We start from the raw sequence: 18,233 nt of genomic DNA, 5'->3' as shown, positions 1-18,233 counted from the left end.
TTTTCTTTTTTTTATTGGATATTTTTTAATTTATATTTCAAATGTTATTCTCTTTCCCAATTTCCCGAACATAAATCTCCCTATCCTATCTCCCTCCTCTTCTTCTATTTGGGTATCCCCCTTCCCATCTACCCACTCCAATCCCCTGACATTTCCCTACACTGGGGGTCTAACATGGCAGGACCAAGGGCTTCTCCTTCCATTGGTGCCCAACAAGGCCATCCTCTGCTACATATGCATTATTTGGTCGTACCCTAAGGATGCTTCCCTAGGATGGTAATTTGTCTCTCAATGGAAGCTTCTTTTCTTTTAGATATTTTCTTGTTCCTCCTTTCTATTAAGTACCTTAAATATAAAATCCAAAAGCTCTCTCTGAGAGTCATGAAGGCCATCATCTAGTATCTTAAGCTTTTTCTACTCTCAGGTGCTGACTGGGAGAGAACTTGAAGACAAGCATTCCTTCTTCAGAATTAGGATCTAGTTTTTTGGTTTTTGTTTTTTGAAAACAGGACACAAAAGCATCTGTGATTCTGGAAGGAATGCTACAGAATTTCAGCTGGCCTCTGGGTGACCTCCCTCAGTTTATTAAAATAATTCTCAACATAAAAGGCCTTTTGGAGGCCTGTCAGCAGGCAAGTAAGACTTTTAATTTTGGGCTGCCCTGTCATGGAAGTGATTCTCACTATCAATGTATAATTATAGCAGGTATCCACCCAGAAAAGTTCCACAGCTACCACAGCATAGGAAGTTTCTTTTTATTTGACATCATCTGTTTGGGCTAGAGTGGCTTTACAAATGATTTATTTTTCCTCGGACAGGAAGGTCATGTCAATTGAGGCTGTAACTTTACGTGGGACGCCTGAGTTGTTTGCTGAAGCTAGAAGTGCATGGAGAGAAAGAACTAAGACTCTTTACTACTTGGAAAATATCAGGTATTAAATGTATATGTGTAGCATGTTATCAGGACTGGCAACATTTTTGAGGGCATGAAACCCATCTATATGGGAGCAAATTTGAACTGCCAGACATAATGAGGACATGGAGGTAGAGTCAAGATAAGGAAGAGGGGTGGGCTGGAGGAGGCAAGACTGAGGTGGCCACAGAGGGTCAGCCAGTGAGTTGAGATGAAGAGGTCCAGAGGAAGGGCCATGTATTCTAAATCAAAATCAAAAGGAGAAGTAGTCAAGGGCTCTGAGTCCTTATCAGTTTGGAAGGTTTGTTTTTTTCCAGGAAAACCTTGTGCATATTACATGAATAGAGTAAGAATAGAGAACAGAAGAAAAACAAAGGGCCTGAATATAAGAGGGGTGCTCAGAGTACTAGCCTATGACTTGGCCGAATATTTCAAGATCAATGGGAATTTGGAAATCCATTGTGAGATTTTTCTGGGCATGGAGATTGGTGTTAAGTTTGTATTTATACCATGTTATTGTGCCAGGAACCATTTGTGAACCCCAAAAGATCACCAAGGAGCTGTTTCTGATGCAATCTCATTAGGGTCTCTTTATTACAAACTGAAGTTTTATCTCACTCACTGCCGACCCACAGCACAGTTTGACAAAGCAGCCCTGAACTCTCTTCAGGAAGGGGTTTTATAGAAAATGGAAGTAAGTGAGAAATCAGGGGAGTGGTCCAGCCTGGCAAGCATCTAACTGAATGTCTATTATAAGCAGACAGGTGGGTCTCTGAAGCAAGATTATACACAAACACAAACAGTCTCCAAGTACATCTGAAACTATAGGACTATCTTTGATTGACTGTTGCTAGGAAGTAACAAAGGAGTAACTCGGGCAAAGGACAAGCCATGGAATCCTTCCTGGTATGTAGGTACAGTTTGGGATCTGCTGTAGGTCTCATTCCTAGGCTTTTTTTTCTTTAAAATGGAAGCTGATCCTAAGGTGGAGTAGGTTGTGTGAGGTATACCAACTCTCAAAGTCACAGTGTTGTATAAAAGAAAGGTGGGAAGGCTTAACATTGTTCAAGGAGGAAAAGACCCATAAGGATATAGGCAAGAGAAGTTAAGGAGTACAGTTTTCAGTGGGAAGAGAACATGGTTAGTTTAAAGGAGGGAGGGAGATGCCTTTAAAAGGGTGATAGTGGAGAATTAGCATAGAAACAGAGACACAGAGAGGGTGTGGGTGAGTACTGTGGGTTAGTTCTATGGGAGAGAGTCTCAATTCAAGAGTATCCCTGAAGGGATTATCACTTGTCAGAGAGATGTTTTGTATCACAATGGAGAGACTCTCATCCATTTCTACAAGTTGAGGCGATTTATAGGGTGTAAGGAATCTCCCTGAGTACCAGTGTGACTTGTTGAGAAAAATTCAGTGAGCAAGAAACAAAAAGAGCAGGCTTCAATGAGCAACCAAGAGAGACAGGGCAGGCAACTCCTAGAGGATATTTAAGAGAATGGGCATGGAGAGATAATTAGATTAGAACAGGCAGAAGAGGAAAGTGGCTGAAGTGAGGAGTTGTAGATTTGGAGTCAAATACAGTTGGTGTTAGAAGTCCACATAAGCAAATAATCTTTACCCTGGCAAAGGATCTGCTCCCAGGGAGCCAGGAGCATCAAACTATCAGTTTAGCTCAGTTAGGAAGGACAGTGCTTTGTGAGGGCCCAGTGTCAGTCACAGGTTCCAGTCTAATTATAAGGGAGCAGTGAAACCATTGAATTAGACCACTTATTGGGCAGAAAAAAAGATTTATTGAGGATCAAAGCACCAAAGACTGTATCTTGGGGTAGTGGAAGAGATGGAAAATAGTGGAAAATGAATATATGACAGAAAGCAGGATGAGTGAGGGTCTTTGAGCTACTTAAAGCTTTTCAGATTGAGTGCAAACTAGAAGTCCTTGCCAGAAGTACTTGACCTTTGGGAGCTGATTGACAATCAAGATACTGGTTTTCTCTGTAAACAGAGACCCTCTTTAAAAAAATCTTCTTTCCTGACAAACAAAACTACCATAAGGAGATAGATTCCTAAGGGATGCTAAATTTGGGTTTCTGCTTTCCCAATAGCAATCCTTCTGTTTGTCTGGTCAGGGTTCTACATGCAACATCACCTGAGGATCTCCCTGCTAAGAAAATACAACTATGGCTGTATCTTTCTGTTTCTTTGTTTGTTTGGGGTATTTTTATTTTTTCTTTTTTTGTCTTGTTTTTAACTTGAAACGAAATGAAAAATATTGTAGAAGAAAGAAATATTCTCTAGTACTTACTTAAATTCTTTGATTTTTTTTCCCCTGAATTTCAATCCCAAATTATTAAGCTCCTCTACATCCCTCAGTCTTTGACATAGTCTTCTTTGATTTCTTCAGCAATGTTTTATAGATTCATACCAAACTGTTTGAGTCTCACAGGCAGAGTTTGAGGAGGCCTTTGCTTCTGATTTTCATCATCTTCTATGGGCTTCATTTGCATATATTAAACTGAATGAGGCATCTTCTATTTCTCCAAGTGAACTTTAACCAAATAACTGGAGTGGAATAAGCCTCTTCCTTCTTTTGAACTTCACATTTCTGATTCTGCCAGGAAATATCAGGTGGCCTGTTGTGCACTTGACTGTGTTCATTTGAGGACATCAAGCTGTGAGTGAAATTCCCCTCAGGACTGAGTGCTGCTGCTCTCCATTCAAGCAATATGACTGACTCTGAGATTTAATGTAAACCCTTGTTAGTGCAATGTTAGGGAAATTTAGATTTTTTTCCCTGGGAGATTCTGCATGTGTTCTGCACCTAGAATATGTTTCATTAATGAAAAAATATTTAAAATTCCATGTACAATATAGATGGTGATTTTAAACCCCAAATAAGTCCAAAATACGTTCTGTTCTTTGCTCTAAAATGAACCTAAATGTCTTTATTCTGAGTGTTTATATTAAACACCCTCTTTAGTATTTCTGCCACAGGAATAGACAAAAATAGTTATATGAGAGTTCAAAAGCTCAACTTAGAACTCACTTTCAATTTTCAAGGGACCTCCAGCCATTTTGCATTTGTTTTTATTTGAAAGTGTTTTCAGAAGAGTAAGACAAAAAATTAATTTAGAGGGCAGATTCATGCCAAAGGACTCTGGAGTTGCACATAAGTCATGACATGAGAGGGTCAGAAAATTGGTGAGTGTCAGCATGTGTGTGTATGTTTGTGTGCCTGTGTGTGTGTGTGTGTGTGTGTGTGTGTGTGTGTGTGTGTGTAATGTCAGAGTGCAAAAAAGAATGTCAAAACAGAAAAGCAGAAGAAAACAATGGCATCAGTAATGCAGTGTGTAAAAGTGAGTTGTTCTATATTATCAGCCTCTAGGAGCAGTAATTAATGTTAGCACCAATTGGAATGATATGCCAGCATGCATGCAATCACACATAAGCATTATGTATACAGAAAGTTATATATATATATATATATATATATATATATATATATTCATTATTGTCTTCCTTGAGAGTACATAACTTACAGAATACATACTTATACATACTTATCAAGGATTCAGAGAGGTTGGAGCCCCCATGGTCAATATAGTAGAATTAATTCCCTTTTTTGTGGAAGAGATATACTAAAATTAAGATCATTTTATGAAATTATGATAGAGAAAATATAACAAATATGAATCCAGGTCAGTGAGATAGCTCACCCGGTCAAGGAACTTGCTCTCAAATCCAACAACCTGAACTGAATCCCAGGTTCACCCTGGAACTCACACGGTTGAAGAAAGGACTAACTAGAAGTGGTTAAATTCTTTGGAATAAAGACTAGCATCAAAAATAGTAAAAAAAAAAAACCAAGTCACTAAGCTTAAACTTTTATTTTATTGCGTTGTTCAGATAGAAAACAAGAAGGAAACATGAACTGCTATAACAATGAATCAATGAAGAATTTGATTTTGATCAACACATAGAAATCCTTGATAAAATGCTTGCTGAATTTCTTAAAAGTGTGTTCGCTCTTCTTAATAACTGAAAATAAGAAATAATTATGTATGAAAATTCGTAGTCAGAGGATAATACAGAAATAAAATAGATACAACATGTCCTGAGAACAGGTCGTGGAGATGGCTTAAAGGGTAGGAACCTTTGCTGTTGTGTATGGGAACTCGAGCCCAGACTGTCAGCATTCATATAAAAAGGCAGGTTCTATCACACAGTGTTCATGGAAACTTAGCATTGTGTAGGGTGGAGATGTTTTGTTTCCTGAAAACGAGCCCTAACTAAATTGAGTTTCTAACTAAATTATTCGTGAACAGAAGAGATATAATACCCATTAAACTATGAGCTTTCCATTCTCTACAGATGACTTTTATCACTGAGATGGTGGAAAAGTCAAACTCCACAAAGATGCCTGCTTGCCTTTGTGTCCTTTAGCATCCTCTAACTGGAAAAGAAGCTTGTTCTGGAGCGTGTACCAGAGTGGGGAAAGGTGGCCTATCCACTCCATTAAACTACAAAGTCACATGGTATAGCCATATCCCAGGAAAGCGGTTCTTAATCACTGTTGGAGAACTGTCAGACATAATGGTATAAGATTTCAGTCCCAGCAGGGGGATGGCAACAAGGCTAATAAATCTAACAGCCCCCAACTGTTCTCTTCTGAAAAGCAGGAGATGTGTGAAAACTACCTCTCATGCTATCTAGTGTGGATGAAAGAATGACACTTCCAAGGCTTCCCTGGTTATTCCATTTATTATAAAAAATGTAAAATGAAAGGGCACACCATTCATCACACCTGTAAGAAGAGCTATTATTAAACAGTAACAAACATTGGCATGGATGTGTTCTGAGATGGAAAGAATATGAAAAGATATAACCGTGGCTGAAGAGTACAGGCTATTCTTTAAAACTCTGAAATTAGAGCCGGCATACAATTATAAACCGAAAACTGGGTATAAATGCAAAGGAAATGGAAAGGAAATATATGAAACTGATTTTTATTGCACCACTGTCAATGGTGACCAAAATAGAATCAATCTTGGTGAAAATAGATGTGTGTGCATGCGTGTGTGCATTGTGTGTATGTGTGTGTGCACACGTGTGTGCGTGTGTGCGGGCACACATGTATGTGTGTATGTGTGTATGCGTACATGTATGTGTGAACACTTCAATAATACACAGCACAAAATAGTGCCTCTACACTTTGCTTTCCATTTGTAGAAAACTGTATATGTTAGAATTACCATTTGCTTTTCATTGATGGGTTGTATAGTTATTTATTGGCTTTATCATAGTGTTTACTTAGAACACTCAACTGTCAAAATATCATTCATGGAATTATCAGGAACAGGTAGAGAGTGCATTCACAAAATATGGAGTAGAAAAAGAATGTCAAGGCACCAATATTGATTCTAACTACTTATAGATTTTTTTAATTTGATCTTATTCTGCATAGTTGATTAATTTTTAATTGAATTTTAAGAGTATAGGTAGGACAAAATGGGATTTTACATTCTAAAGACTCATATATAATATTTTTCTAAGATTTTTGCTGTGTTGTTCATGCTTCTGGACTTTAACTGGACTCAAATCTTTTCCTTTATCTGACCCTTAAGAAAAAAATTATGTGACTTTGTATTCTTCCTCTATGTATGTATATGTGAGGCTGTCATATCATCTGTAACTGGAGTTTCAGGGGAGTTGTAACTTACTACATTGGTGCTAGGAATTTAAACCCGGTTCTTTAGAACAGCAGACAATGCTCTTACACTCTGAGCCATCTCTCCAACCCCAAATACTTTTAATCAAGTTTGGGGTGGTGGTGGTAATATTTGTGGTGGTGGTGGTGGCGGCACATGCCTTTAATTCCAGTACTAGGAGGCAAAGAAAGGCATATGGTCTATTGAACTAGGTCCTGGATAACTGAGACTACACAAAAGATGTTCTGTCTCTAAAAAAATCAAACTAAACCAAACCCTACCAACCCCCCCCCAAAAAAAAAGTAAAAAAAAAATTAAAGGGAAGTTTTAATCAAATATGAATCTACATTTTAAAACTAAGCAAATATCCTCAGTTACTACAACAGTATTACAAAGAATATTAATTAAATCTGAGTGTTTATAAGACAAGAATAATGAATATCAGTTAATGGTTATGTATTTTCGAAGTTTCTAAAATATAAGAATTGTTTCATGAATTTGCCTGTTTTTCTTGACCAGGTATCCTACTAATCTCTGTATTGTTCCAATTTTAGTATGTGTACTTTCAAAACAAGCATTATAAATTCCATTATCTTTTGTATTAATGAAACTACTCTTAACTACGTTAATAAGAAGGAGATGGTCAAATATCCATGAAAGGGCATCTTCTTTTACTCTAAAGGTAATCATAGAATATTTGACTTGAAAAGAAGTGAATTCCATTTGATTATTCTTCTTGAAACAAAAAGAAATCGTTAAGAATATGTCTGTGCTACAATATGTGCAACACTGAGGCATTGATGATAAAGAGGCAAAAAAGGGGAGAGAAATAAGAAGGAAGAAGGAAGAAAAGAAGAAAGAATGAGAGAAAGAATGGATGGAAAAAGAAGGAAAGAAAAGTATCAGAACCATAGAATGACAATTATACACACTGCTCCAAGTACATAGATATTTGCATGTTTGTGATGAACCCCATTCCATGTACTCAAATGCTGATGTTACTTCTGAACAAAAGTTTCTGGGAAAGCTTTGAAGAGAAATAGGTCAGGACTGATTTTTTTTTTTTTTTTTTGAAGGATGTTACTTGGATGATTGACAGGCTAAGGTCGAATCAAACAAGCAATCCAAAGTAAAAAAGAGATTTATTTACAAAATGAGGAATCAATAATTTTAATAAAAAAGGAAGAGTAAGATTATTATGCATTTCATGTCTCTCTTAAAATGCTACCTTATTTTGTGCATTTGGGAATTTGTTATCACTATAACTGGTAACCTAAAGTTGTTTGCTTCCATATGAATTTTCTCCATTCCAACTGTAAAGACTTGGGCTACATTCTGAATAGTGCTTAAGATTCAGTTTGTCATTGCCTTACCTAAAATCCATTTATCAGTACATGAATGATATTTTGAATTAATAATAGGAATAGAAAATATGTAAAGATAAAATTTACCACGCAAAAATATTTCATATTTACAGTTTGAATTAACATTGAACAATATATTACACTTTATCAATACTTACTTTTATGGATTTCATAATTTATGTGCCATTTATGTTCATCCTACAATATTTATATATCAAGTACACATTTAACCATATATACTAGCTATTCATGTCTTAGTTAGGGTAAAGTTATAAAACTGGAACAATACAGAGATTAGTAGGATACCTGGTCAAGAATCTAGTATCATTTAGAAGACGAGCCTCTAATGACTCACATAGGGAATAGTATTGATTTTAACAATTGATATCAGAAGAGCTACTCACTGTAGGTGACATCATGATATGACTAAAATCATGAACTATATAGATGGAGAGAGTGAACTGAACAGTGTGGTGATTTGAATGAAAATGGCTTAAATTATATATTGTTCAATTTTATAGGGAGTGGAACTATTAGGAGGCTTGGCCCTTCTGGAGCAAGTGTGCCTCTGGGGATGAGCTTTGAGATTTCAGTTGTTTGAGCCAGTCACTGTTTCTCTATGCCTGCTTCTTTGAATCCAGATGTAGAACTCTGGCTCCTTGTCCAGCACCAAGTCTGCCTGTGTGAGGCCATGCTTCCTGATGTAACAATAATGGACTAAACCTCTGAACTGTAAGTCAGCCACAGCTAAATATTTTCCATCATTACAGTTGCTGTGGTTATAGTGTCTCCTCACAGCAACAGAAATCATCAGTAAGACAAACAATATGGTGCATTTATTCATTGAACTCTGTTTAAAATTGTGGATGTGATGTGTGCTATTTAAAGCCCCTGGTATATATTTTTCTTTTTAAATTATTTATTTATTTACATTCTACTTGCTGCCCCTCTCTGAATCCTTTTGCCCAGAGTTCTTCATCCTATTCCCTCTTGTCCTTGCCTTTGAGAGGGTATTCTCCACCACAGGATCTTCCCCCTTCCTTGAGACATGACGTCTCTACAGGATTAGACATATCTTCTCTCACTGAGGTCAGACAAGGAAGTCTTCTCCTACGTAGGGCTCAGTGCCTAGGATCAGTCCATGCATGACCTTTGCTTGATGTCTTAATCTCACAGAGCTCACAGGGTTCTAAATTAGTTGACATTGTTGGTCTTCCTCTGGGATTGCCATATCATTCACCCTCTTCAATCTTTCCCCTAACTCTTCCATAGGAGTTCTCAATCTCATTCCCATTTGTGGCTGTAAGTATCTGCATCTGTCTCAGTCAGCTGCTGGTAGAGCCTCTCAGAGGACAGCCACATTAGGTTCCTATCTGCAAGCACAAAATAGCAACATTAATAGTGTCAGGGTTTGGTGACTGCCCATGGGATGGATCCCAAGTTGGGACAGTCACTGAATGGCCACTCTTTTCATCTCTGCTCCATTCTGTCCCTGCATTTCTTTAGCCATCAACAGTTTTGGATTAAAATGCTGAAGGAGGGTTGGTGTGCTGGGAGTCCTGTCTATCATAAGAGGTGGACTCGTAAGGTTCTATCTCCACACTATTGGGCATTTTGGCAAAAGTCACCCACATGGAGTCCTGGGATTCTCTCCAATCTTAGGTCTCCGGGACTTTCTAGAGATTTCCCCCCACCCCAAACACCAGAAGCTACAAATATCCATTCATTCTCCTGGCCCTCTGGGCTTCTCTCCTGTCTACCACCATACCTGATCCAGCCTCCTTCTCCTCTCTTCCTTCCCTCCCCAACCCAGGTCTCTCCCTTTAGCTGCCTCCTGGAATTACTTTGTTCTCCTTTCTAACTGGGATTGATTCATCTTCACTTGGGCCTTTTTTCTTGTTAAACTTCCTTTGTCTTTGGGTTGTATCATGGGCATTCTGTACATTTTGGCTAAAATCCACTTATCAGTGAGTATATACCATGCATTTCCTTTCAGGTGTGTGTTACCTCAGGATAATGTTTTCTAGTTCTATTCCTTTGCCTGCAAAATGCAATCTACAGATTCAATGTAGATCCCCACCCGAAATTCCAACATAATTCTTCGCAGTGCAAGTGTTCATTGCAATGAGTCATTAGTCTGGTTCAAAGCCCCTGTCTTCTGCTGCATTCTCAATACTGGATTTTTACCAGAATTTTGTAGGGTTCTGGTGCCTGGGGCTTTCCAATGAGAACTCTTGCTAGGTGCTACATGCCTGAGTTCAGGCCAGGGGAGGAGAACTCAGACAAGGAAGGGGGACTGCTTCCGCTGCCTCCCCTGGTGGTCCTGCTCTTTCTGCCACAGCTGCTTTGGTTGCTCTGGCCAGCTGAGCCAGCAGGAGACTGACTATCCAGTGAGGGGTGCAAGGGAGTTTCTGGAGGTGATTTCTGGAGAGCAGATCTCTTCTCCAGGTAGTGGTGTTGCAGCTCTTATGACAGAATCTCTCAGATGATGGAATAATTCCTGCATATTTTTTATCCTGAACATGATTCTTAAATACAGGTTTAAAGTTGGTTAGTGTCTGACAACAGTTACTTCCTATTGGTTTGGCCTGGGAGCTTGAAAAGACCTTATCTACATATTCAGGGGCGTGGTCCTGTGTCTATGACTGATCTGTCTTGAGCCTATGTAACCCGTGTTTATGATTTCATCTGTGGAGGAGGGGCTTAGGGCATTGTCCTACATGACTGGCATGGCTCAAACCTCTCTAGAGGAGTCTGGGGGATGGGGGGTGTGCAGCTAGTGAAGCCTTGATCTCCTGGGAGACTGGGAATGTGCCTGCCATCCTTTTTAGGGTCTCCAGGGATTCGATCTATCTAGACCAGGAATCAGGGTAACTTTCACAGCCCACCGCCCACAGGACTCGACTTAGCTATTTTATTGTTACTCTGTCATGGACAACTTTTAGTTTTAGATCTTCAGGACTCAGCCCTTCACGCTTTCTAGCAGTTCATAAGTAGGGGTTGATGTTGGGGTGGGCCAACTCAAAGCTTTGGATCAGGGCCTGAATGGTAGCTGACTTGGTCACCCCTCTAGCTCTCCTATACCCAGACCACCAGGTGAGCTTTCTGGAACTTCCCTAGCAGTCTCACTCAACGCTACATTTGGCAAAGGGCAAGGAAAGCTCTTTTGCCCTCATGCCCTTGCCCTTACAACACTCACCAGTGTCTAGCATAAATAAAGAAGAACTTCATTGGCCATTTGGTATTCAGAAGACAGTAGCACTGAGGCAAATATAGAAAGCCCAGGTCACAAAGTGTCAAATTAGACTAAGGAATCTCCCCAAAACCTGTGGAGATGAGCCATTTCATCCTAACAACCAGATAAGAAACATGATGTGACAGTTTTTGGAGTCTCTGCTGATTTTTGGGTTTGTGTGGGTATAATTGTCTATTGCTTTTCTCCGGTTCTTCAATTTTAAATTAAGAGTGCATGCTCTGTGCATTATATGTTTTAATCATGCAACTTTATTTTTTATTTTATACTAGTCCACAATTAAAGTTCTTCAAGATTTTAAAGTGTTGCAAATGATAAAGACTATGGGGATAACAATTATAGGCAATGAATTTTATAATAGCACATTTTACTGAGCCAACAAGACAAAACATAATTTCATTTCATTTGGGGTACAAATATAATTTTATAATGAATAGCATTAATTTATGCCAGATTTCATATTTACTTTTAAAAATAACAAGTAATTTTATTTTATTGTGGCATAATATCAAATGAAATATCTGCTTTATACACAATCATTTAATATTTTAATATTAATAAATAAACCTATATTTTATGTTGCAAAATTGATAAGAATATATTGATAGGTAATATATAGAGAAAATTTGAACAAAGCCATTTGTGTATAATTAGTAACATCATGTCTATTTATTTTTACTTATTAGTATTATGCTAAACACACATTTCAGTTAAGCCTTTCTTTTGATCTTTCTTCATATGAATAAAAGAAGTTTATCCAACTTCAAAAAATTTAATGAGGCATATTATACCAATAAGAATTTATTGGTGAAATGATCTATTATTAATATTCAGGTGATTAAAGGATTTTCATCCTGATATTTATAAAGAAGTAAATATCACTTTTCATTTTAACTAAGAACCCTGAAAATAATTGTATTAATATTAACAATATCAATTAATATATTTTGAAAATTCAAGGAATGGGTTAATGGAATTCATTAATTATCTCCTGTATCTTAGTCTTGTTTGTGGATACTGTTCATTCATTTGATTGGCTCATTTTATCTATACATTCATATTGGATTCATATGTGAGTTCAGTGTTCTTATTTATTTTTCTCTGTTTACTGTTGCATAGACATTTTGATTATTCAGACACTGTTTTCCAAAGAAAAAATGTTTTTAAACATATTAAAAGTCACAACTTTTAGCAAAATTGGGTCTTATTCATGCAGCATGCAAACAGGAAATGGAAAACTGATAATGTATTGGATTTGTAGAGTTTTGATGCTAAGTGGTATGAGCTAAGTTACAAAGTTCATCCTTAACAACTTCATTCCTTCTTAGAAGGGAGAATAAAATACTTACGGGAGGAAATACAGGGACAAAGGTTGGAGCAGGGACTGAAGAAGAAAAGGTCATCCAGAGACTTACCCTACCTGATCCATCCCATATGCAGCCACAAAACCCAGTAACTATTGATGATGCCAAGAAGGGTTTACTGACAGGAGCCAGATATGGGTGTCTCCTGAGAGGCTCTGCCAGAGCTCTACTAATACAGATGAGGATGGTTGCAGCTAATCACTGGACTGAACAAGGGGACTCCAACAGGAGGAGTTAGAGAAATGACTGAAGGAACTGAAGGGGTTTGCAACACCACAAGAAGAACAATAATATCAAACAATCAGACCACACCAGAACTCCTAGACTAAACCACTAACCAATGAGTGAGTACACATGGAGGAACCCATGACTCCAGACACATATGTAGCAGGAGATTGCATTGTCCATCATCACTAGGAGGAAAGCCCTTAGTCCTGTGAAGGCTAGTTTCCCCAAAGTAGGGTAATGCCAGAGTGTTGAGGTTGGAGTGGGTGGGTAGGAGTGGGAGCATCCTTATAGAAGCAGGGGCAGAAGGGGAGAAGGGGGGAGGGGATAACATTTGAAATGTAAGTACATAAAATATCCAAGAAATATAAAATTTAAAATTAAAAAATGTTTTAAAATTGAGATGTATACTGCTAGTATCATAATCTGGAAAGAGTAACATTATATTATCTTTATTCCCATAGACTTATTAAGAAAACTACTAGGGTATGGGCTATTTACCATTGCTAAAATTTGTTTTAAAAATAATTGTCTTAGTATTAAATATAATGAAACAACAAGCATATAAAAAAAGAGGCATGAGTTGTTGTGCTAAGATTATTTTCTTCGAAATAAAATTATCTCCAAATCAGGTTTTCTTATTATTAGTTAGTACTGAAAATCCATGAACACTTGTTCCTCACTTAGCCTATTGATTACATAATTATTTATTGAATAGTGACTACCTCCTCGACGTATTATGAGAGCTGCACATGCTTTTGTGCAGAAAGATTTTTTTCCCCTCATCAAGAGCTAACTGTGAAAAATGGCATATATTGTCTACTCTGTGTATAGCTAGATACACATGTAAACAAGGCAATAAATTAATACATACTTAAATGAGTGGTATCTCATCCATTTTGAGTTAGATATAATGCACAGAACATTCTAATTTCATTCTTCTACGTGTAGGCATTAAATATCCCAACCACAGTTTAAAGTTTTGAAATCTTTGCTGAATATCAGTTGCCTTTAAATTGCCTTTGATTAAGTTTGGATCTCATATGTTGTTTTATTGGTCTACATGTCACCACATAAGCTTCATTTATTGAGCTGATGGAGATGTCTATAGAGTTTCACAAGTGGTGAAAATGTAGAGAAGAAATGACAATGGTGACCACAGTTCCAATTTGTACATCTACAATGCTACCACTACACCTAAGTCTCAGATAATGTAAGGGGACATGGTACACAGATATTTTAAGAGACAGAGTACCAACATACTTGCTGCAAGACAGTATTTTCTAGGCATGACAGAAATGCCACACCCATATAATTTCAACAATGAGGTTAGCTAAACAAAATATCTTTAAAATAAGAACAACATACAATATGTCAACAGGGATGGGAATTTTAAGTTTCTATCCTTGAATGAATTAATACTGTCAGGGAGAGAGTCAGTTTTCTTCAGGGACAAGATTCAACTGTACTGATGGCCATATAATCTCAAATTGACATCCCTAAACATGCACATATATATGACCATGTTAAATGCATGCAGTGGAACATTATAAATAAATTAACAAACATATGTATGTATAATTATATTCCTATGAGTGCTATGTGTACATGTTTATTTTTAATAATAATCATAGGAGAAATTATGAAATTTGAAAACAAGTTGGGAAACATGAGCAGAGATGTAAGGAGAAAAGGGCATAGAAATGATGAAACTGCAATACTTACATAGGAAATATTCATAAATTTTAAAATTGCACATTGAATAATACAAAATTTATATAAGATGTATTTTTGACTAGTTATAAAAATTATTCTCTAAGTAACTGCTTTTGCATTGAAGCCCAATATCATACTATCTAAGACAAAAAATCTTAATTTTTAATCTAAAAAATAGATAATATAGTACATGAAAAACTTTTTAGAAGGAAAATAGAAAGAGTACACCAAGACATAAAATCAGAAGTGCCTAGATGAGTGAGAAGACATGAAAAAACCTGCAATGAGGACAATGAATTTTAGATTATATTATATTTTACATATGTATGTATAAATATATATAACATTAATTTAATGGTATGTAATATCTATTTTTCTAACAATAGTGATACAACTCTATTCGTATAGTACTTAATGCAATAAATGTAAAGTAATAATGTTGAATGTGTCTCTGTGTATCTAAGTCTGTCTGTGTGTGCATGCATGTTCACAGAGATATAGATGGGCAGGATGCTTGCTTGTGGTATAGAAGTGTCTTGGGAGACAATAGCTTTTCTTAGTTTAAGTCTTTCTACATACAAGGTAACAAGATAGAACCATCAATATAGAATAATACAATCTTCTTTTTTGTGAAAATATAAAGTTGTTTGGTGCTTTTAAAAATACTTTTCATTGTTATTGTGAATGCAGTGGAGGGAAATTTTACTCACAGCACACGCACACGTGGAGACTTTAGCAGATAACTCTCAGGAGTAATTTTTCTCTTGCCTCCACATGGAATCCAGTGGTCAAATTCAAGTTTTCATGATTGTACACATCGAGCAATTTCAATGGCTTTTATGAACCAGACCATCATAAAATATCAATGTGCTAAATCCACTAAATACTATTAAAAAGATCATTATTTTTTATTTTATTTGTTTATTTTTAGAGGCTAATAAAATATTTACTGCAAGTATTCCACAATATCCCAAGTCCAAATATTCAATAATCATAATAAAAATTTACCATGTCTTAACATTTCTAAATCTTACAAATATTTGTGCACTTTGATAGATGATTGCTAAAGCTATCATAAAATGTTTGTATGGAAGCTTTGCTTTTTCTGATGCTGGTAAAAAAGTATATACTTTCATGGAGTTCTTTCAATGGCTGCACTAGAATATTCAAGACAAGTCCAGAAATATGTACTATATGTATTTGGAAGGAATTATGACAGAACAATGTTCCAAGATCTTGACAGGATCAAATGATGGGCCAAATTTAACAAGACAGATTTAATCAAAAATAATTATAGGGTTACACAAGGGATAGCTTCTGTCCAAAAATATAATTGGGCAAAAAAGATTAAATAGAAGAACAGCTTTACAGAAAGAAACTATGGTAAGAAAATTAGAAATTAATTTGAGAACTTCAATTAATTTTCACTAAATATTAATTTCAATTTCCTATAGTATACAAAAATAAATATCATAATTTATAAGTTCTTTAATTAGTAAAATTAAATAACAAGTAAAATTAATACATGTAATGTTTTCATATCTGTAGGTTTGATAAGGTATCCTGATCAAATGCAATTCAGGGAAGAAAAGGCTTAAGTGTGTTGCAGTCCCAAGTAATGAACCATTATTGTGTGGTAAATGCAAGCATGGACCTCAAAGCATCACATCCACAGGAAAGAGCAGAGACAGGATAAATACTTGAATTCTTGCTTGCTTGTGCTTTTTGCTTGACTAGCTTTCTGCATTCCTATAAAATTGAAGGCCCACCTCAGAAAATGATGCTGGATACATTCATGGTGGTTCTTATCACCTCAATTAGCAGTCCATATAATCCCCCACAAATATCCCTACAGACAAATGAGATGTAGTGAGGACAAATAATTCTTCATTATGAATTCCTTCTGAATTGATTCCAGGTTATGTCAAGTACAGAGTTAATAGTAACCGATTGGCTTTCTCCTGTATCTTCTCCTTTTCAACCACCCCATAGAAAGGGTCTCACTCTGTAGGCCAGACTGATCTTGGATTTCTTAGTTTTGTGTCTCTTTATGGCTACTGGTAGAAAAGCAGGTGTATTCACTATGTCCAGCTTTTGATAATCTTTTTACTTTCTGTTATGAAACAATCATACCAAAATTATTGTCCTCATTTTTGCAATTCTCCCTTTGAAAAATAGTTTAAACAGAAGATAACACACCAAATTAATTCATACAAATGTAATAAATTAATAAAATCTATAAGGTTTAAAATTTTACATTATAAAAGGAGCTAAGAAATACTAGGTCTTTAAATGTGAAAATGGATGCAGTAATATAATAATAGTAAGTAATCTTAAAAGGGACTATTAGATAAAATTTGAAAAGTTTTAGATAATGTTTACAATTCCTGATATCATATAACTGAATGTCCAAATAGTCAATATTAATTTGTTCATGAGACACGGAGTGAATGCTTTATTTACATTTCTCATCAGAATTAACCATAGCTAAAGTCTTGGGGAATTTTAATTAATTTTTTCTTATTATAGAAATTTTTACATTGGGTTGCTGCACAGGGGAAATGAGCTGGCTCAAAAGGCAGACATTTCAAAACACAGGGAACATTCCTTCATGAGAGGAACATTGATCACTTAATGAATGTTACTAAAGATGTGTTTTTGCTAATTTATCATCTTTACAAATGCAATAGCTTCTTTAGCAAATATTCTCTAAGCACTTCTATGAAGCCATGGTTCTTTGAGGACTTCCTGAATCAGAAACATCTACTACATCCCTCTCCATTCAAGCAAACTCTGTCTTGAGTGAATTCCTACATCAACATTCAGGAGTAACTGAGAATGGAGGTGTAGAAAACAAATATTAAACCCATATGTTTTTCAATCCTAACCAAAACAATGTAATTTTTGTAAAATATTCAACATACTACTCACTCCTATAAGAATATTTATTCTTTCTAGTTCCCTGTTTCAAAATCACATGATAACACACAAAACCTTTTCCAAGATATAGGATGACTAAGGCAGGACATTTGAGAATTTGAAGCAAGTCTGAGATGCACAGTGAGAGGGTCTCAATTACAGTAATGATTATAGGTAGCTTCATGTTTACTGGGGTACAATTCCATTAACAAAGAAATTCCCTGAAATGACATACAAATACAAAGGTTACAAATTGATCTTGAATAAAGAAGTCAAACTCATTTTAATTTTTTTAAATTAATTTTTACACTCCAGATTTTATTCCCCCTCCTGGTCCACCCCACTGACACTTCCACATCCCATACCTCCACACCCCATCCCCCGGTCTTCATAAGGATGCTCCCACTACACCAGACCTCTAAACTTCCTGGGGCCTCCAGTCTCTTGAACATTAGGTGCATCTTCTCTGACTGAATCCAGACGCAGGAGTGCTCTGCTGTACATGTGTTTGAGGCCTCATCTCAGCTGCTGTATGCTACCTGGTTGGTGGCTCAGTGTCTCAGAGATCTTGCGGGCCCAGGTTAAGATTGCTGGTCCTCAGACAGGGTTGCCCTCCTCCTCAGCTTCCTCCAGATTTTCCCTAATTTAACCAGAGGGCTCAGTAGCTTCTGTCCATTGGTTGAGTGCACATATATGCACCTAATTATTTCTGTTGCTTAGTGGATCTTCTGGAGGATAGTCATGATAGATTCCCTTTTTGTGAACCCACCATT

At 36.5% G+C, this 18,233-nt stretch overlaps 1 non-coding gene and 1 pseudogene across 1 annotated transcript; one reads left to right on the top strand and one right to left on the bottom strand.

Moving 5' to 3' along the window:
• LOC116906103 overlaps window positions 1–18,233 on the top strand; it is a 55,830-nt pseudogene that overhangs the window by 11,958 nt on the left and 25,639 nt on the right.
• LOC116906339 lies at window positions 7,094–7,197 on the bottom strand. Its single transcript, XR_004388620.1, has one exon. It is a non-coding gene; the product is annotated as a U6 spliceosomal RNA (small nuclear RNA).

Source organism: Rattus rattus, chromosome 7 (assembly GCF_011064425.1).
Source record: "Rattus rattus isolate New Zealand chromosome 7, Rrattus_CSIRO_v1, whole genome shotgun sequence".
Lineage (NCBI taxonomy): Eukaryota > Metazoa > Chordata > Mammalia > Rodentia > Muridae > Rattus > Rattus rattus.
This window is presented reverse-complemented; position numbering and strand designations above follow the sequence as displayed.